This window comes from Hevea brasiliensis, chromosome 7 (genome assembly GCF_030052815.1).
Source record: "Hevea brasiliensis isolate MT/VB/25A 57/8 chromosome 7, ASM3005281v1, whole genome shotgun sequence".
Lineage (NCBI taxonomy): Eukaryota > Viridiplantae > Streptophyta > Magnoliopsida > Malpighiales > Euphorbiaceae > Hevea > Hevea brasiliensis.
Genome location: NC_079499.1, coordinates 43,394,876 through 43,416,783, shown reverse-complemented (window position 1 = coordinate 43,416,783; position 21,908 = coordinate 43,394,876).

Sequence of the window (21,908 nt, the reverse complement as noted above, 5' to 3'; positions counted from 1 at the left end):
TTTACTAAAAAGACTTAGAATTTGAATAAACAACCAAAACCAATAAATTTAGTGACCAAAATGTGGTATGTGGGTGAAGTTGGAATTCCCATACCTATTAAGCCTTAGGAAGTCAACAATTTGACTTGAATAGTGTGGTGAATAGTAACCTGAAACACAAAAATTTCAAGAACGTCGAGTTTAGCACATTAGAGCTAAGTAAAAGTGAAGTTAAATTTATTTTTGGATTGATGCTAAGTTATGATACTGAAACACTGTATAATTGTGTGTTTCAGTTGAAAAGAATACCAGGAAAAAACCCGAGGAATCGAGTCAAGGCCAAGAGGCGACTCGCTTGAGGTTTGTGCACAACATCATTATGCTTTAAAATTCATTGATAAAGTGAATGAAATATGCATTTTTCTTTTTCTTTGAATTGTTGAAAGTTTATTGTGACCTTATTTATGATGTTTTGATTTAAATTGTGAAAGTTACTGTGTATATTTGAAATGACAATGTTTAGCAAATTGTTAAGATGAGTTTTGAAACCACAGTGTCATGACCATATATTTGAACACCTCGCTAGCACGACTAGTGGGGGTAATTAGTTTCGAATTTTGATTCCTTCTCTGGAGAAGTGTTGAGGTGTGCCAGTAGAAGAGGATGTGAATGGATATCCATATATTTGAGCTAGCTAGCCTTGTGATATGATTTCTCTTTAGCCTCTGGCTATTGAGATTCTATTTGTTTCGAATGGCATAATCTAACTGTGGGTTTTATGAAATGTGTTTTCATACTTTAAAATTAACTTGGTTTGCATTTAACATCTCATAATGTATGATTTGTACTTAATTCTCATGTTCAGCCAAATTTCTGAATAAATGTGATTTAAGTTTTGCATAAAGATTATTTAGTATGTTGTGCACCACTGAGTCCTAGTACTCAGCGATAACTTTTATTGCTGTCGCAGATATAGAGACTAGAGGAGCAGCAGACTGAGCTGCTGAGGATTAAGGAGCTATCAGCTTGAAGTCATCGGGTATAATTTATACCCTAACTGTAAATATTTCTTTTGATATACGTATTGCACATAAATGTATAGACATGTAAAATGGGTCTTGAGCAGCTTGTACAAAGTTTGTATGAAGTTTGTAATAAAAATTTAGTTTGAATTTCCTTTGATGCAAATTTTGTAATGATGTATATATATAAATTGTTTTGTCTCAAATGAAATATGAGTGGAACTATTTTATTTAATTTGAATGAGATGAATTGCTAGTATTTTGAGGATTATTGAATTTTGGAAATTGAGAAATGTTGATTGTGAAATATTGAAATTTGAGATTGATTGAGAATTTGAAGTAGTGGTTGAGAAAAATTTTTAGAAGTGCTTTTTACAGGTATTTGAAGAACTGTTTTCTCAAAATACCGATAGAACTCTACCAAAATTTTTATAAAATTTGCGGAAAAATAAAATGGACCAAAAATATTAACTATTTTTAATTTTAACTAAATGTTTTAAATACTTATTAGAAAATGCTCACCACTTATCAAAAATAAGAAAATTGTTTTAAAATCCCTTGTAGGGTACTTAATGAGTTATTGGTAGGTGAAGTTCGGTAGTTCATTAGGTATTCTACGGGATCATGTTATGCCTTACAGAGGAGTAAGTTGTGACATGTTTTAGTGGTATCAGAGCAAAATTTTTGAAGTATGTTTTAACTTGGGAATTTGTGTCTTTCCTTGTTAAGTACAACTGCTCAATGTCCATATTTGTTACATAGAGTGAATTCCATCATAAATATGAACTAACAGAGGGAATCTCGATGTGTTATTTATTCAGGAGATGCCCTAACTTCAGCCTGAAATGGATGAAGGGGATCGCTCAGTTGAGCAGTCTGTTGAGGCTGAGGCACAAGGGGAAGCCCCAGCTTTACCGAATATCAGTGGGTTGGTAGCACCAACCCCGCAATTGCTGCAGTTTCCTGCACAGTTCGCACAGTAGATGGCTACAATGTTTTAACAAATGGCTGGGGGTATGCCTGCTCAAGCTTCACCTCAGACACCTGTAGCACAACCACTGCCTCCAGCCAGACAGTATGATAAATTACTGAAGTATGGGGCTGCAGAATTTAAAGGTACAGTGGACCCTTTAGAGGCAGAGCAATGGCTTGAAAGAATGGACAGAGTATTTAAAAAGCTACACTACCAAGATGAACTGAAGTTTGAGTATTCTGTGTCTCTACTGCAAGGGGATGCGTATGATTGGTGGAAGACCATCCCCCACAGCTTGGCTGAACCACCAGTGCTGACCTGGGATGACTTCATCAGAGAGTTCAGACAGAAATACATCCCAGATGCATATGTTGATCACAAGTTACAAGAGTTTCTGAGTCTAAAATAAGGCAACAGAACAGTGGCGGAGTATGAGAGGGAGTTCTCCCGCTTAAGTTATTGTGCTGGGAGTCTCCTTACTACCAGCAAAGCAAGGTGCAAGAGATTTGAGACGGGTTTAAAGCCCAGCATAAGGATGCAAGTTGTGGGATTTCGACATATCAACTTCTCAGAGCTTATGTCTCAAGCACTTGCACTAGAGAGAATTGAATCAGAAGCAACCCTAGTGAAAAGAAAAATCAGAAAAATCTGAGAAATCAGAAAAAGACAAGGGGGAAAAATCAGTTGAACAAAGTTCTTGTGCTACCTCTGGAAAGAAAAAAAAGTTTAGTGGACCTAGCAGGGGTCGAGGTGGAAGATTTGGTAGAGGCAGATTTTCCGGACAGAGACCCCCTAGGTCTGGTCAGCAGTCGAGCAGGGGTTCACATTCTGCCCGCCCCTGTGAGACTTGTGGCAAGATTCATGGGGAAGAGTGCTATTGGGCCACTGGAGCCTGCTTTAACTGTGGAGGCAAGGGTTATTTAGCAAGAGACTGCACTAGTGCTCCATCTCCGAGATATGGTCCAGCTCCTACTACTGCCAAGGGATCTATTCAGAGTCCTATTCCCAGAGGTTCACAGTCAGTTGGCAGAGGGAGAGGCAGAGGTAGAGGCACTGCTTCAGGCAGTCAGGGCACAATTGGTCAATCAGCACAAGGAAGTGCTTCAGCCAGAGTTTACACGATGAGACAGCGAGAAGAGGCTGAGACTTCCGATGTGGTAGCTGGTACATTCTCTATCTCTGATCAAGATGTACTTGTGTTGTTTTATCCGGGTTCAACCCATTCATATTTTAGTGCTAGCATAGTTAGTTCACTTGCTGTTCCATTTGTGCAAATGGGTTTTGAAGTGCTAGTAACTAGTCCGCTAGGACTAGAGGTTCAGGTCAACAGAATCTATAGAGACTGTCCTTTGGTGATCCAAGGACATGTTTTCCTGTCAGACTTGATTGAAATGCCCTTCAGAGAGTATGATATCACCTTGGGCATGGATTGGTTAGCCAGGCATCATGCCATGATTGACTATTGACTGAAGACAGTCACTTTTGGTCTCCCTTTGTACGGTCATGTGGTAATACATGGGGAGAGGCATTTACTGCCATCAAACATCATTTTGGCTGCACTAGCCAGAAGAATGATCAGAAAGGGGTGTGAAGCATACTTGGCACATGTGATAGACACCTAAGTGGGGAGTCCAGCATTGAGGGACATCCCTACTGTATGTGACTTTTCGGATGTATTTCTAGATGAATTGCCAGGATTACCTCCAGAAAGAGAGGTGCAGTTTGAAATTGATGTTATGCCTGGAATGGACCCAATCTCCATAACTCCATATAGAATGGCAACTGCAGTATTGAAAGAGTTAAAAGTGCAATTGCAAGAGTTGCTTGACAAGGGCTTTATCCGCCCTAGTGTGTCATCTTGGGGAGCGCCAGTGTTGTTTGTTAAGAAGAAGGATGGCACTCTCCGGTTATGCATTGACTATCGGCAGTTGAATAAGGTGATAATAAAGAATAGATATCCATTACCCCGCATTGATGACTTGTTTAATCAGTTAAGGGGTGCAGCTGTGTTCTCCAAAATTGACCTAAGATCAGGTTATTACCAGCTGAAAGTACAAGGGCAGAGTATTCCTAAAACTACCTTCAGAACCCGCTGTGGCCATTACGAGTTCCTAGTTATGCCATTCGGGTTAACTAATGCTCCGGCTGCTTTTATGGATTTGATGAACACTATTTTCAGAACATACCTCGACCAGTTTGTTGTGGTATTCATAGATGATATATTGGTTTATTCGAGGAATGCAGAAGAGCATACTAGACATCTGTGGATTGTACTGTCAACTTTGAGAGAGAAACAGCTATATGCCAAATTGTCGAAGTGTGAATTTTGGCTGAAGGAGATATCCTTTTGAGGGCATATAGTATCAGAAGAGGGCATTAAGGTAGATCCAAGTAAGATTGAAGCTGTCCTTAATTGGAGGCCACCCAGAAATGTCACAGAGATTTGCAGTTTTATGGGTTTAGCTGGATACTACCGTCAATTTGTAAAGGGATTCTCCATGTTGGCATCTCCATTGACCAAGCTGCTTAGAAAAGATGTGAAATTTCAGTGGACGGATAAATGCCAACAGAGTTTTGATGAATTGAAGAGATGTTTATAATAATACACAGTTTTCAGTCCTGACTTTACCTACTTTGGGTAAATAATACACAGTTTATAGTGATGCTTCTCACAATGGGTTAGGCTGTGTATTGATGCAAGATCGAAATGTCATTGCTTATGCATCACACCAGCTAAAACCACATGAGAGGAATTATCCGACACATGACTTGGAGCTTGCAGCCATTGTGTTTGCTCTTAAGATCTGGAAAAATTATTTGTATGGAGAGAAGTGTTACATCTATACAGATCATAAGAGTTTGAAGTATTTGGGCACCCAGAAAGAGTTGAATTTGAGACAGAGGAGATGGTTAGAGTTGATAAAAGACTATGATTGTCTGATAGACTATCAGCCAGGGAAAGCTAATGTTGTGGATGATGTCTTAAGTCGCAAGACGATGGCAAGTCTATGGGTTACTCCTTTTTCTTTGGTACATGAGTTAAGATCATTGCATGCCAGCTTAGAGATTAATGATGAGAGGCAGACAGCAGTTACATGGCATGTACTGCCAATGTTGATTGATCAGATCAGAATGGCTGCTCAGAATGATGAAAGGTGTCAAAAGCTATTGGAAGAAGTCAGGCAGGGCAAGAAACTAGAATTCTCAATCAGAGATGATGGCCTACTACTACACCAGGGCAGAATGTGTGTTCCTAATGATATTGATTTGAAGCATATCATTTTGAAGGAAGCACATGAGTCTCCTTTTGCCATGCACCCTGGTGGCACAAAAAAGTATAGAGGGCTAAAGGAACATTACTGGTGGAAGGGTATGAAAAGAGATGTGGCAGAGTTTGTTTCCAAATGCCTAACTTATCAGCAAGTGAAGGTAGAGCATCAAGTACCCACTGGGTTGTTACATCCACTACCAGTACCAAAATGGAAATGGGAGAGAATAACAATGGATTTTATGATGGGACTTCCAAGGACACATAAGAGTCATGATGTAGTTTGGGTCATTGTTGACAGACTGACCAAGTCTACTCATTTTCTGCTAGTCCGGATGGACTACAATTTATAAAGATTGGCCAAGTTATACATTGATGAAATTGTGAGACTACATGGAGTGCCAGTATCCATCATGTCAGATAGAGATCCTAGGTTCACTTCTAGATTCTGGGGTAGTCTTCAGAGAGCCCTAGGAACTAGATTAAACTTCAGTACTGTATTCCACCCACAGATAGATGGCCAGTCTTGGAGGACATGCTACGGGCTTGTGTGATTGAGTTTGAGGGCAGTTGGGATACACACTTGCCTTTGATTGAGTTTGCTTACAATAACAGCTACCAATCCAGTATTGGGATGCCTCCATATGAAGCTTTGTATGGTAAAAAATGTAAAATCCCATTATGTTGGGATGACGTGGGTGAAAGAAAGATGATTGGACCCGAAATTGTTCAGCAAACTAAGGAGAAGATCAGAGTAATCAGAGATCGACTTAAGACTGTAACAAATCGTCAGAAGTCCTACATTGATTTGAAGAGAAGAGATATTGAGTATGCAGTGGGTGAGAAAGTATTCCTCAAGGTTTCCCCTTGGAAGAGAATTATGAGATTCGACAGAAAGGGGAAACTGAGTCCTCATTTCATTGGGCCATATGAGGTTTTGGAAAGAGTGGGTCCTTTAGCATATCGATTGGCACTACCTCCAGAGTTGGAGAAGATACATAATGTCTTCCATGTGTCTATGTTGAGGAGGTATCGATCAGACCCATTTCATGTACTACCGGTAGAGGAAATTGAAGTGAATCCAGATCTCACATATGAGGAAGAACCCATAGTGATTCTGGCTTATAAGGTGAAGCAGCTACGGAACAAACAGATACCGTTAGTAAAAGTGCTGTGGAGCCATCATTCAGGCCAGGAGGCTACTTGGGAACGAGAGGAGGACATGAGGAGACAGCACCCACAACTGTTCAGAGATTAATACCAAGTAAAATTTTGAGGTGAAATTTATTTAGGGGGGGGGGGAGGGGGGAGAATTGTAACACCCCTATTTGCATAGCCTGGTATATTTCACTGTTCCGTTGATCGGTATCGGTCCAGACAATTAAGGGGATTAGAACCACACTTAAGACAACTAGATAACCTATAAACACAAATAATTAGTAATTACCAATTAGTTAAGTATAAATAAGAAAAACAGAACATAAGAAGTTAAACGAGCCGAGAGTCACAGCGATATATGACCTTCTCGGGAAGGACTGCGAAGTCGTTTTAAACTCAAATTTCGAACTGTAAAATGTGACGTTGTGGTCCTTAGGACCATTATAAATGTAACACCACTAAATTCGGTAGTGCGTTCTACTGTTCTGGTGACCAGTATTGACCGGACAGCTAGGATGCCTAGAACTACACTTCGATATGAGTGAAGAGACATAAAATAATGAAATACAAGAAAAGAAAATACATGAAAAACAAAGGAAAATAATAGCAAAGAAATGTAACCAAGTTAAACGAGCCGAGAACCCTAGCAATGGGTGACCGCAGCGGGAAGTCACGGCGTGGATCGTTGACTAGCCCTGGACCGCAGGGAACCCTGGAAAATATTTTTAGGACTTAAATAGACACCTATTGAAGTATAAATACCATCAGAAATATCAAAGAAAAATTAATTAATTAGTACAAAGAAAAGTGAGAAATCGAAAAACGGACAAAACCCGGTGTTACCAAAAAATCGGGAATGCAACCCAAACAGGGGCATTGTGGTCATTTGACATTCTGAGTTTTCTTTTGACCTAAATTTACATTAAAAATAAATGATATTAGACTTGGAAAATGTCATGCAAAAATAAATTAGTGGTACCTAATGTAAATAGCAAAAATGGAAAGCTTAATGTGAGAAAATGAAATCTTAGATTAAACTAATAGTTAATTTTGACATAATGCTCCACTAACTCATTTAAGTGGACCAGTGGACCACTACCACCTCATTTGGACAGCAGATCATCTTCTTCCTCACTTCTCCAAGAACTAGCCGAATTGCTCCATTGAAGAACCTCCATGGCCATCCATGGCCAAGCTCCATGCAACCATGACTTAGCCATATTTTTCACTAGCTTCCTTCACAAAAACTGTTCTGCACCACTTGGGCAGTAGATAGGCAGCAAGAAGACCAAGTTTTGGAGAGATTTTGAAGAGTTTCCAAGTAAGTTTGTGTTTTTGGTTAGTGCTTCATTAAAGTTAGTAAGAATGTTATGGGTACTTGAATTATGGAGAGATTTTTGAGGTTTGATGTTTAAAGGGAGAGGTGTATTTTTGGCAGCCATGGAAACTCCTTAAGGGCAGTTTATTCTTGCTTGTAAATGGTAGATTAAAGGGTTGATTATGTGTTTATGTGTGTAGGAATTTATTTGGGTGATGTATATTAAGTATATGTAAATGTGTACTTGAATTTGGAAGCTTGGAAACTAATGGAGTGTGATGTATGAATCGGCAGCTTGATTTGGTGAACCATAAAAATGTTATTTCATGTTTGGTTTGTGGAATATTAATGTTGAATTGTGGTAGTTATTATGGCAGCTTGGGTATATCTATGATGGTATGAGGTTGGACATGTAAATGAGCTAGGTTAGGTGATTGAATTGTTGTAATTTGAGCTTGAAAAATTCTGCACTATATGGTACATGTTGAGTGTGATTATAAGCAGCCAAAATGACCAACAATATGTTGTGAAATGTGTTTAGGTTAGGATACAAATCAGAATTGGCATGAATGTGTGGTTTGGTAAGTGTTAAAAGTGACCTTTGATGAGTAATGAACATAATGCAATAAGGCAGTTTATGTTTTGGGCCTAGAACCTTAAGAGTGTGGCTCCAATTGGTATGAGACCAATTGTAGGTGAAACCAGGCACAAAATGTGCTAACTTTCATGAAGGAAGCTTACCAAAATTCTGCTTGTAGGGTAACTTGAAAAATGACCAAATTCGAATTAGTGCAATTAAGGCCTGAAAATTGACCATTTGGGCAGCAGTTAGTTTTTTGGCCATAACTCACTCAAAACAGGTCCAATTGACCTGAAATTTTGACCATGAATAGTTAATACCTATATCTACAAGTCTTATGAAGACACCAAAGCGCAGAAACGAACATAAGCACATCAAACAGCTTGCACAAGTTCGGGTCCAAAAACTAGCCGAACCTAAAATGATCTAAAATGACCAATTTTGATGCATTTTGACCAGAAATCGTAAAATGATCATAACTTGGTCTACATAACTCAAAATAACCTAAAATTTTGCCTCGCATGCAATAAGACATAGATCTACAAGTTTGTAGTTTTGACCGAAACCCGAAAACCGAGGGAACTAGGTCGTCCGGCTAGGTTAAACTAGTATCCTGGAATCCAGCAAATTGCAATAAAATGCAAAATACATAGAAATAAATTTGGTAATATGTACCAACCCTAAAAGGCTACAAATGTGACATATTAGTAACATTAAAACCTAATTTACCTAGAATGCATCGAGGGTCGACATAATAGGTTGGCTAAGCAAATAATAGAATTCAGTGAATTAATTATCAAGCATTATCGTTAGAGACAGTTTAAATGAGTACTAAAACACTTCAAATTGTGTTTCTCAGTTAAAAAAGACTCAGGGAAAGGGAAGGAAACACTGAGTCAAGGCCAGGAGACAGTTATCAAAGGTTTGTGCACAATAAGTATTTCTTTTGAATTTTTCAATTGAAATAAATTACGATTATTTATATGTTATTCTTTTAAATTGTGTTTGTGCACAATAATTTTGATATTCACTGCTTTTACTAGCAAATTTATTTGAAGAAATGAGTTATGAATAATTTTTTATTGCTTTGGTTTTGGGAATATTATTTGGAACTTATTGTGTTGCTAACTTTGCAAATGGAAATTTTGAGATAAAATGTGATTTATCGTTTGTATGAAATATTGTGATTTGAAATTATTTTGATTCACACTTGGCATGACACTGTTACTATGTTCCTCCTCCATTTATGGGGTGAGTGTGATATATTCCTCCCTCTTTGACTTATCAGTTCGGGGTGAGTGTGATTATGTTCCTCCCTCTTTGACTTCCCAGTCTGAGGTGAGTGTGGATGAGTACTCATTATATAGCTAGCTTCCTCCCTCATTGATTTCGATTAGTGGGGTTGAGATTGCTTTGTCGTGGTGTACAATACGGCATTGATCGAAAATTTGTGTCATGGCCTAAGTTGTGTATGAATTGGCAACACTGTATTCTTAAATTATTTGACTAAATTGTGTTATTATGAGCTTTGATAATTTGTGAAATGGAGTTTAAATTCTTATTGACATTCACTGTCTTTTGAATTTAACCATGTTTTGACTATTGAGATTTATTGTGATATTGTGAAATGTAGTTCAAATTCTTTATGACATTTATTGTCTTGAATTTAACTATGGTTTAAGTATCCACTATTTATATGACTTATGATTTGTGATTTAAATTGTATTTGGTTAATGTTGTGCACCACTGAGACATTGTCTCAGCGATAGCTTTTCATTGCTGTCGCAGATAGACAGACGGACAGGGCAGTAGACTAGGCTGTCAGTGTGTTCAGGGAGAGATCATCGGGTATATTGAGTATACCACATTTGCATTTTGTACTGTAATGTATGTTCACTGTATATATATATTGTTCTTGATTTTGAGCAGTTGTAAATTAAAATTGTACATTGAAGTTGTAAAATAAATTATGAGTTATTTTGACTTGTAAAATTTTGTATTATATTTCTTTTTTCTCATCCTTTGAAAATACTGAAAAATTATTGTGGAGTTGAGATTGAGAAATATATTTGAAGTGCTTTTTACAGGTTTTCTGAAGAACTATTTTATTCAAAATACAAAGGGCACTTTGCCAAAATTTTTACAAAAATTCCTAATAATTCAAATGTGTTATCTCTTTCACTTAAGTTCAAAAAATTTTTAACACCTGTAAATAATGCTCACCACTGTAAAAAGAAGTAAGAAAAGTTTTAAAATCTCTTGTAGTGTATTTAATGGGTTATCAGTAGATGAAGTTGGAAATTTATTAGGTATACTACGGGATCATGTTATGCCTTATAGAGGGGTAGGGTGTGACAATAAACACAGTGGAAAAGAGAAAATCACAAAAAAGAACTGTTAAGCCAGTCAAATAATTAGGTCAGGGAGCCAGAGAAAATATTGAATTATTTGCAAACCGGGATGAACCGACGAGGGGCAATTTGGTCAATTGACCCCGAGAGCTGACTCTTGACCTAACTGTCAAATAAAATCAGAGAAAAGAAAATTTCAGAATTGAGAATTAAATTAAAGAACTAATAGAAAAATAAATAGAAAAAAAAGAAAAAGAAAAGTAAAAAAGGTAATGACATCACATAGATGACATCATGCATACCTCATAAATATTTTCCTATTTAAGTTATTTTGACTAAGTCAAAAAGGAGAGAAATAAACATAAAATAAAAAAAAAAGTGGTCATCTTCTCCTTCCAAATTGCCGTTCACCTCTTCTCTCTCTCTTTTCACTCTAATTCCTCCATTTGAGCTCAAATTCAAGCTTTGCTAACTCTAAAATTTCCCCATAAATAATTTCTAAAATTTGTAGAAACCTTTAAATTGAACCTCAATAAGAAGTTGGGAGGAAGAAAATTGAAGAAAAGTGAAGGAAAATCAAGCTTGGCAATTCAAGAAAATTTGCCAAGTGAGGTTAGTACTTGTTTCCCTTTCTTTTCTTCTTTAAGCTTTGAAATTAAGTTGAGATGAGTGTAAATTGCATGAAAAGTTAAAGAAAATGATAAGTTATGAAGGGACAAACAATTTGGCAGCCATGAGGGTTAGGGGAAAATGATATGTTTCACTTCAATAAATCATGCATGCAAGTCAATCTAAGTTGGTAGGTGTTAGTGCTACACTTTAAATTCATGAATGGAGCAAATATGTAAATTAGGATTTTGGACATTAGGGTTTAGAGACAAAAAATGTGACAAACTTGTAAATGGTGTCTTTGACCTAATGTGAAGTGAGAAATGGTCATTTGTGACCTAATTAAGTGTGTTAGAAGTGTTAGAATTAAAGCCAAATTCAGAGGGAGTGTGGTCATGCTGCTGGCAGCATGACCAAGTTAACTTTGAGGGATCAAAAATGAAATTTTACAAGTCCAATTGGTATGGGACCAATTGGGAATGAAAATAGACACTAAATGACACAATTTTCATTTAGGAAGTATGCCCAAAAAGTGACCAAAACCTAGTGAACAAATTGACCAAAGTTGGAAAATTGTAGGCTACGCTGTACAAACTGACCAAATGAACAGTATTTATTCATTTAGTCATAACTCGAGCTAGGCAGGTCAAAATGACATGAAATTTTACCAGTGGTTAGATGAGATATAGATCTAAAACTTTCATGAAGAACACAAACCCAAATTATGCCATTAACCAAATCAAATTACTGAGCAAAGTTGGGTCACTGAATCTGTAGGCTGCAGATTTGCCATTTGAACGGTAAAGTTTCAATGGCTATAACTCTCTCTAGAAAATTTCGATTTAGGCGATTCTTGAACCGATGAAAACCTAAGACATAGTAGAACATTTCATATGAAGAAAATTAGACCAAATTATGGACTTAACTTGATCAGATTGCTGAACAAAGTTGGAGCAACAAATCTATAGAACCAAATTCTGCAGCATGAACAGTAAACGTAATTTGCTTATAACTTGAGCTACAAAACTCCAATTGGAGTGATTCAAAAAGGAGAATAAATTTAAGACAATAGGGAACATTTTCTATGAAGGAAGTTTTGCCAAATTCTAACAGAAAAGTGACGAATAGAACAGTGCAACCTTAAACTCCAAAACTAAAATTTTATCAAATTTACTAAAAAGACTTAGAATTTGAATAAGCAACCAAAACCAACAAATTTAGTGACCAAAATGTGGTATGTGGGTGAAGTTGGAATTCCCATACCTATTAAGCCTTAGGAAGTCAACAATTTGACTTGAATAGTGTGGTGAATAGCAACCTGAAACACAAAAATTTCAAGAACGTCGAGTTTAGCACATTAGAACTAAGTAAAAGTGAAGTTAAATTTATTTTTGGATTGATGCTAAGTTATGGTACTGAAATACTATAAAATTGTGTGTTTTAGTTGAAAAGAATACCGGGAAAGGACCCGAGGAACCTAGTCAAGGCCAAGAGGTGACTCGCTTGAGGTTTGTGCACAACATCGTTATGGTTTAAAATTCATTGATAAAGGGAATGAAATATGCATTTTTCTTTTTCTTTGAATTGTTGAAAGTTTATTGTGACCTTATTTATGATGTTTTGATTTAAATTGTGAAAGTTACTGTGTATATTTGAAATGGCAATGTTTAGCAAATTGTTAAGATGAGTTTTGAAACCACAGTGTCATGACCATATATTTGAACACCTCGCTAGCACGACTAGTGGGGGTAATTAGTTTCGAATTTCGATTCCTTCTCTGGAGACCACAGAGTCATGACCATATATTTGAACACCTCGCTAGTACAACTAGTGGGGGTAATTAGTTTCGAATTTTGATTCCTTCTCTGGAGAAGTGTTGAGGTGTGCTAGTAGAAAAGGATGTGAATGGATATCCATATATTTGAGCTAGCTAGCCTTATGATATGATTTCTCTTTAGCCTCTGGCCATTGAGATTCTATTTGTTTCGAATGGCATGATCTAACTGTGGGTTTTATGAAATGTGTTTTGATACTTTGAAATGAACTTGGTTTGCATTTAACATCTCATAATGCATGATTTGTACTTAATTCTCATGTTCAGCCAAATTTTTAAATAAATATGATTTAAGTTTTGCACAAAGATTATTTTAGTATGTTGTGCACCACTGAGTCCTAGTACTCAGTGATAGCTTTTATTGTTGTCGCAGATATAGAGACTAGAGGAGCAGCAGACTGAGCTGCTGAGGATTGAGGAGTTATCAGCTTGAAGTCATCGGGTATAATTTATACCCTAACTGTAAATATTTCTTTTGATGTATGTATTGCACATAAATGTATGGACATATAAAATGGGTCTTAAGCAGCTTATACAAAGTTTGTATGAAGTTTGTAATAAAAATTTAGTTTGAATTTCCTTTGATGTAAATTTTGTAATGATGTATATATATAAATTGTTTTGTCTCAAATGAAATATGAGTGGAACTATTTTATTTAATTTGAATGAGATGAATTGCTAGTATTTTGAGGATTATTGAATTTTAGAAATTGAGAAATGATGATTGTGGAATCTTGAAATTTGAGATTGATTGAGAATTTGAAGTAGTGGTTGAGAAAAAATTTTAGAAGTGCTTTTTACAGGTATTTGAAGAACTGTTTTCTCAAAATACAGATAGAACTCTACCAAAATTTTTATAAAATTTGCGAAAAAATAAAATGGACCAAAAATATTAACTATTTTTAATTTTAACTAAATGTTTTAAATACTTATTAGAAAATGCTCACCACTTATTAAAAATAAGAAAATTGTTTTAAAATTCCTTGTAGGGTACTTAATGAGTTATCGGTAGGTAAAGTTCGATAGTTCATTAGGTATTCTACGGGATCATGTTATGCCTTATAGAGGGGTAAGGTGTGACATTTATGGTATTGCATGCAAGTATTTATAGGGAATGGGTGCTCAAAATGGAGGGTTAGGATCTTATCAGGAGGAAACTGAAGGCCTAGATTCAAAAGGACATAATTTGATGTCTAGAAATTAAAGAAAATCAAAATTGAGGGTCGGGATTTCATTCAGAATATCTGTCCTTTCATCCCTTAATCCAATGGTCAAGGGTATTGCCTTATAAAATGGATCCAAAGGCTGGGAACAAAAAGCGCCGGATCTGTCATCTACTTTTGATCCGAAGGCTCTAAATCCATCCTTACAATTATAATCAATGGTGTAGATCGAGATATACTGGGCTGCTTTAACAGTTTGGAATCTAGCGGCTAGGAGTGCGTCCTTATAAATAAGATGTGTGGCGAGGATTAGATCATGCCTACAATGCTTTAACTAACTCGGATCTGACGGTGCAGGGAGCTAATTTAAAGGTCACGATTAGAAGTTATTCAACTCCTTGAGTTCTCTGATCTCTATAGGTCATCCTTCGCTTTTCCGATCTTCCTATTGTGACTGACCAATTTTAGGGTTATTATTCCGATCTCTATCTTTTGCATCTAGTCCCTTCTTACTTCTCGATCTCTCTTATTTCTGATCTCTCCTCTCTATCCAACCTGTATTGGTCAAAGCAACAAATTCTACTGTTACCGATGAGTCCGCCTCGAGTTCTGCATGCAATAAATGCCAGGGCCCTATATATATGTAGGAATAGGAAGTCATTTTCACACTTCACTTTTCCCTCTCCAGTGTATTTCCAATGCACCATTTTTCCAATTCTAACTTTTTTAGCAATAATTTTTATTATGACGATCGCTTTGATTTTTTTTCGACCATTTTCTTCGCTCATCGTCTGAAAATATATGATCCCGATGATCAGAGAGTTATGAGAATGTCATCTAATGACAGCAAGAAAACCTAACTAATTTACCAATTAGGGTCAAAACTGACGACTGTGTTGATCTCAAATCGGTTTATCGGTATGATTGGTAGACCGATCTCAAATAAGGGGACTACTAATTTCAATCTTGATGTCGATGACCGCCTCTTAAAGTTCATTTTGGCTCCCAACCATGTCAGGCGTCCTGACTGCAGCTCGGTTCTGGTCGATGACATCAGCAATGACTCCGTTCAATATCATGAGAGTCACAGTCACCCCATATGGGCTGCACGTCTATCTAGTATTTATTGCTGGCTTTTACATCTTTTGATTTAGCCATAAGACTAGGCCTTGACATAGGGCCATTGTGCGACATTTTGGGTTCAAAAGTAGTCTGAGTTAGGTAGAATGTAGTATAGGGATATTTGCTAATCTTGAGAGATCGCTCAAATGATGTAATCTGATCTCGAGAGATCGCCCAAATGATGTAATCTAATCTTTTGGAAATGAAATAAAATTGTACTTGAATGTTTTTATTTTATTATTGCATTATTTTTCGATCTCTGATAAATGTGCCCGATCTGATCCCTAGACGAATAGCCATTTTTCCGTTCTGTTGGTTCGGAACCCTGTTCTATCTTATGATCTTCATTAACCGATCTTATTTGTCTGACCTTTTACTATGTTTTTGGAACCTTCTTTTGACGTGTCCTTAAAACGACCCGGTCCCACTAACCGATGCTTCCCTTAGGGCTTTGTGAGCATTTAATGCTCGGGCTGGTATAAATAGGGAGGAGGTTAGCCATTTGTTTCCTTATGTCATTTTCAGACTTTCCTATAGCGACTTCGACACTCTCCCTTGTTTTCTAGTGTTTTCTAGTGCTGATTTATACTCCGGTAAGAGCTTTAATCTTTTTTCAATCAATTTCTTTTTTATTCTCTAAAAATGAGCAGCACTGATGGTTAGAGAGCTGCCAGTCCTCCTTCTATTCACATCTCATGGACGTCGGACGAAGGCAAGGTGGCCAGACCGAGTGAGCGACCTGGACCATCTCTAATCACTCTCCCAATCCACGGTCGATCAACCAAATCAAAATAAGCATCATCTTCAAGGAAATTGAACCTACCCGTGGATGAGTTGCCATCGATTCTCAAGGAGATCGATCTCCAGTCTGTTAGCCATGAGTACAATCTTTCGACTGACTCCTTCGAACTTACCAGATGCCATGGTGATCTCCGAGCTGATCATTTCTTTGAAGAAACCAACTTGATCATAGTTTATGAGGAACAATTGAAAGCCGGGCTTTGATTTCCCCTAAATGGATTCTATAGAACCGTCCTAAAGTTCCATTAGGTTTGTATAGCCTAAGTGTATCGAAACTCCTAGCGGACTCTGGTGGCTTTAAGAGGTTTATGGCGGGCCAAAAACCTCGAGCCTATGGCGAAGATTTTTACCGAGTTGCATAGACTAGCTCAGCAGAAGGACAATGAATATTGGTTTTTCCAAGCCAAGCCGAACTGTCGGCTCTTCACCGATCTCCCTTCTTCATTAAAGAACTAGAAATATCGATTTTTCATATTGAGGAGCAAAGACCCGAATGGCTTTGAGGGCATCCCGAGTAGTTAGCAGTATCGAGTTCCTTTCCTTCCCACAAAGATCACATTAAAAAAAGATGAGGATGCCATGGTAAAGGAGTTGAAGGATCAGGTGGCCACTCACAAGTATTCATGTTTGGATGTGGTTATGGCCGAACTGAAATGGTGGTTAATGCAAATGATCGCCCATGAGGACTATGAGCTACAACTCTCTAACCTTGGACTCAGGATCGGTATAACCTAAATCTTTAGTCTCCTGACTTTGGTGATCTCACTAACTTTTTCCCTGTGCAGATATGGCGGGAGGCGAGAGCACAAAGGAGATCCATAAGAAAAAAAAGGAGGTCGCCTCGAAAGTGTGAGAAATGAAAGCTGTTGCTGCCTCCCAGATGCTAAGGCGGAACTCGGTAGAAGTTCTGAGCTCTTCGTTCCGACCTCCAGAATAGCCAACCCCAGAGGTAGAGATTGCTCCTTCCCCTCCTCGACAAGCTGAACCACCGCCTCCGTTAGTCTCTTCAAGTGCAAAAGGAGGGTCTTCCTAACCAGCCATAAGGACACTCTCTCGTGGTGCTCAGGTCCTTATCCACTATCTGGAGAGGAACCGTTTAGTTTGGGGGAATCCTAACTTAGCCAAGGTCATGGGTGCCACCATCTATTTTCAGGAAGATCGAAATAGACTGAATTCAGATAGCATTGATGATCTCCTAGCTTAGATTATGAGCTTGGGTTTGGAGAGCATTGTGAACCAACATATAATTAGAGAAAAGGCCCATCTCTTGAGACAGGAGATTCTGAAGGCGGTCCAGGATGCAGCTTCTGCCGAAGCCCAACTTTCATCTGCTTAGGACCACATCACCCAAATTGAAGATCGGACGAAATCTTACGAGGATAGGATAGCTGAACTGGAGCAGGAACTTGAAGATGCTCGAGCCTACCGATCTGCCAATGTCACTTGCCTTACCGAAGAGATCAAAGTGAAAGACGAAGAGGCCATGGCGAGAGAAGCTAGTGCTTATGTGAATGCTAATGGTGATGTTCTGGCCGAGCTTGTGAGGCGCTATCCTGAGGAAGACTTCTCTTGGATGGTGGATCTCATCCCAAGAGCTAAAGAGGAAAGCGAGGAGGAGCCTGAGAGAGAGAGGGAGAATGATAAAACTGATAATATACTTAGGGAGCAGGTTAGGGGAGACCCTACCACCGAGTGACTTGTATATTTTTATTTTGAAATGAATTTAAGTCTTTTTCATGTTCAATTTCTTAATGAGATCATAAAATATCCAAACCAAATTGCCTGAGTACTTAATCAATTGAATATAGTTAAACATTAAACCTAAAACCGGTTATTAATCATAAAACATCAAGCCACTTTACGAGATCAGGAAACCATCGTACGTGAATATGAGATCGGACAGTGTTATGACTGGATATCGACTAAAACCTTTGAACATTTGAACAGTGCTTTGGTAGAATTATAAAGATTTGAAAATGGCTTGAGCTTATTATGAAGGAACGGAAGCGTGAAAAACACAAGTTTATACCATTGAATTCAAAAATTTTCACCTAGGGTCACAGGCATCATGCAAGATTTATTTTTATCTATTTGATTTCAATGATAAACAATATATTAAAAATCTTTTAATATGTTTTTGGATCTGTATTTGCCATTTATGATTTTAAAATTAATCAGATTAATTTTAGAACCCTAGATTAAATCAAGAACGATTAGACTAACCTCTTGATGCACTGTAGCGTGTCTGCGCCTTTTAGATTCGTCTTCAGGACACCATATGTTATCCCTCTAGCTTGTCCACACCAAGAACACCTATGGCAGCCCTTGAACAGCTTCTAAAGCTTTTTCTATTAATTAGAAATTCAAGTTCTGCCTTTTAAGAGATTAGAGATGTAAACAGGACACTAGAAACAATTTCTAGTGTTTTTAATTCAAGAGATTGATGGCTAATCTCTTTGAATTGATGAGAGATGAAGAAGAATAGATGAAAAGCCTCAAAGTGGCGTGACAAAGGAGAGGAGTGGCTGCTGTTTACTTTTCTTTTCATAACAACACTTAAATAGCTAGGTTAACACATGTCACCCTTGCCATATGTCACCCTTTGATTAGCTCTAGGTTTAAGTGACCCAATCACATTGTGCCAAGTGTTAAACCTATATTTAATCTTGATTTTAATCATCTTACATGATTAAAAAATATTTGGCAAGCTTATGTGTAATCCCACATGTCACCATCTCATAATGCCACGTGTCACACTGTGAAATGACTAAAATGCCCCTGTGTCTTAATTTTGAGTTCTTAACCCAAAATAATTATTTTTCTTCTTCTAATCAATTTATATCAAATATAAATTAATTAATTAATCTCTATTAATTAATTTCTCATTAATTAAATTCATATTTAAAAACTTTAAATATAAATTTAACTTATACTATACATCCAATAATCTAGATTTGGTTTCAAGTCATGCTAGGGACTTTGCAATTTAATTGCAAACCAAACATATTTAATTAATTAATTAAACTCTTTAATTAATTAATTAAATCATATTTAAATAGGTGATAACTTATGTATGTGTGTGACTTACTAGGCTCATCACTAATTGGCAATGAGACATGATATCAACTCTTAATATCATCAGAACTCTTTCTTACCATAAACGATTTCTCTAAATCATTTTATGAACCTCATAGACCATGGTTAACACCTAGCATAGCATGCCATGGCCACCCAATTAGTAATAAGGTTTACCTTAAATGAACCTATAATCATATGTTACCATGCACTAGAATCTCTCTGTTACAAAATCCCAACTCAAGCTGGAGTCATGGTTTATGTCAAACTCCATTTGCTATGAATATTATGTTCTCTTTTAATTCCAGTTCTTGATTAAAAAAATTTTCTCATCAGAAACTCTTTTCTGAATAAATCTATCTGTCCTGGCCAGGAACTTGAAACATCAAGAACAATTAAATGAACATAGGATTTTGTCTCTATTTACTTAGAGGAACAGATTCCATATTGATCAACACCTACCTCCATATATAACTAGTAGGAGCCAACAGATGCCCATATACCCATACACAGTACAAGTATAAAAGCAGTATCAAACTCAAACTACCTATATACAAGATAACTGTGCTATCTCAGGTCTAAAGATTATATGTGCTGATATGATTTATGACAAAACATTGACAAGAGTAAACTCCATGTGCTTGTCATAAGTGTCACTGGTTCGGCCTACTTATCATTTATAAGTGCCTATCATGTTTGTCATATGGCATGAGACTCACCATTCCATCTTATTTATATCTCATATAAATAACTTGGGAACAAACATGAATACAATCTTTCTGGATAAGTCATGTCCTTATTATGAAGTATCCTCGATTGTGAACCTATTTATGATACTTTGTGCTAGAAATATTGTCACTCATATTCTTAACAACTTAAGAATAATATTTCTAACAAAATATCAATGGACCTTTTCTATTACACATAAATATATTATGTAAACGGAAAAGTGGAAATGCCTTTTATTAATAAAAATATGTACAAGATACATACTAATTGATATGCTCTAGGGCATACTACTAACAATCTCCCACTAGCACTAGAGCCATTCATTATAATATCTTAGACCTATCTTCTCAAGATGTCGGTCTAACTGAGTCTGTGACATAGGCTTAGTGAATGGATCACCGGATTTTCACCGATGCTATTTTAGGCATGGCTACATCGCCGCCCAACTATTTCTCCGATAATGTGGTAGCGCTGTCTATGTGTTTGGATTTCTCGTGAGACCTTGGTTCCTTAGCTCGTATGATCGCTCCATTATTGTCACCTGTAGTGGAACCGCGACTTAATGGAAGGAACTACTGTAAGTTCTGTCATGAACTTCTTTATCCAAACAGACTTCCTTTGCAGATCCGATGCAAAGAATATACTCACCTCTGTAGTGGAATCTGCAATGTGCTCGCTTGGAACTCTTCCAACTGACTGCACCTCCATTACAAATGAACACATATCCAGAGGTAGACTTTCTATCATCGATATCTGATTGGAAATCAGAATCAGTATAACCATCCAATTGCAAGTCTCCACCTCCATAAACCAAGAATAAATCCTTAGTTCTTCTCAAGTACTTAAGGATATTCTTGACAGCTATCCAGTGTTGCAAACCTGGATTGGATTGATACCTGCTAGTCAAACTAACAACATATGCGATATCCGGCCTAGTACACAACATTGCATACATTAAACTTCCAATAGCCGAAGCATATGGAATCCTGGCCATCTTATCTATTTCTTCAGGTGTCTTTGGAGACATCTCTTTCGAAAGATGGATACCATGTCTCACTGGTAACAATCCTCTCTTGGAATCAAGCATGTTAAACCTCTTTAACACCTTTTCCAAGTATACACTTTGGGATAAACCAATTATTCTTTTCGCTCTATCTCTATAGATGCGAATCCCAAGAATATAGGTTGCCTCCCCTAAGTCTTTCATGGAGAATGTATTTGACAACCATACCTTTATAGTTGTCAACATACTTGTGTCATTACCCATCAACAATATGTCATCCACATATAAGACAAGGAAAGTGATAGCACTGTCACTAACCTTCTTATATACACATGGCTCATCCTCTTTTTTTATAAAACCAAAGGATTTAATGGCTTCATCAAAACAGATGTTCCAACTCCTCGAAGCTTGTTTCAACCCGTAAATGGATCGCTTTAGCTTGCATACCTTGGAACCATCTTGGGATCAAAACCCCTAGGTTGTTCCATGAAAATGTTTTCTTCAATGTATCCATTGAGAAAAGCTGTTTTGACATCCATCTGCCAAATCTCATAATCATAGTATGCAGCTATTGCTAATAAAATCCTAATTGATTTAAGCATGGCAACAGGCGAGAAAAGTCTCCTCATAGTCGATTCCTTGCCTTTGGCGAAACCCTTTCGCTACTAGCCTTGCCTTATAGGTCTCTACCTTTCCATCAGAACCAATTTTCTTCTTGAAAACCCATTTGTTCCCTATAGGTACAATACCTTTAGGTGGGTCAACAAGATCCCAAACTTGATTCTTATACATGGAATCAATTTCGGATTTCATAGCATCAATCCATTTTGAAGAGTCTATATCTGATATAGCTTCTTCATAGGTAAGTGGATCATCTCCATGATCTACTTCTTCATGAGTAGACAACTCTTGTTCTTCTTCAT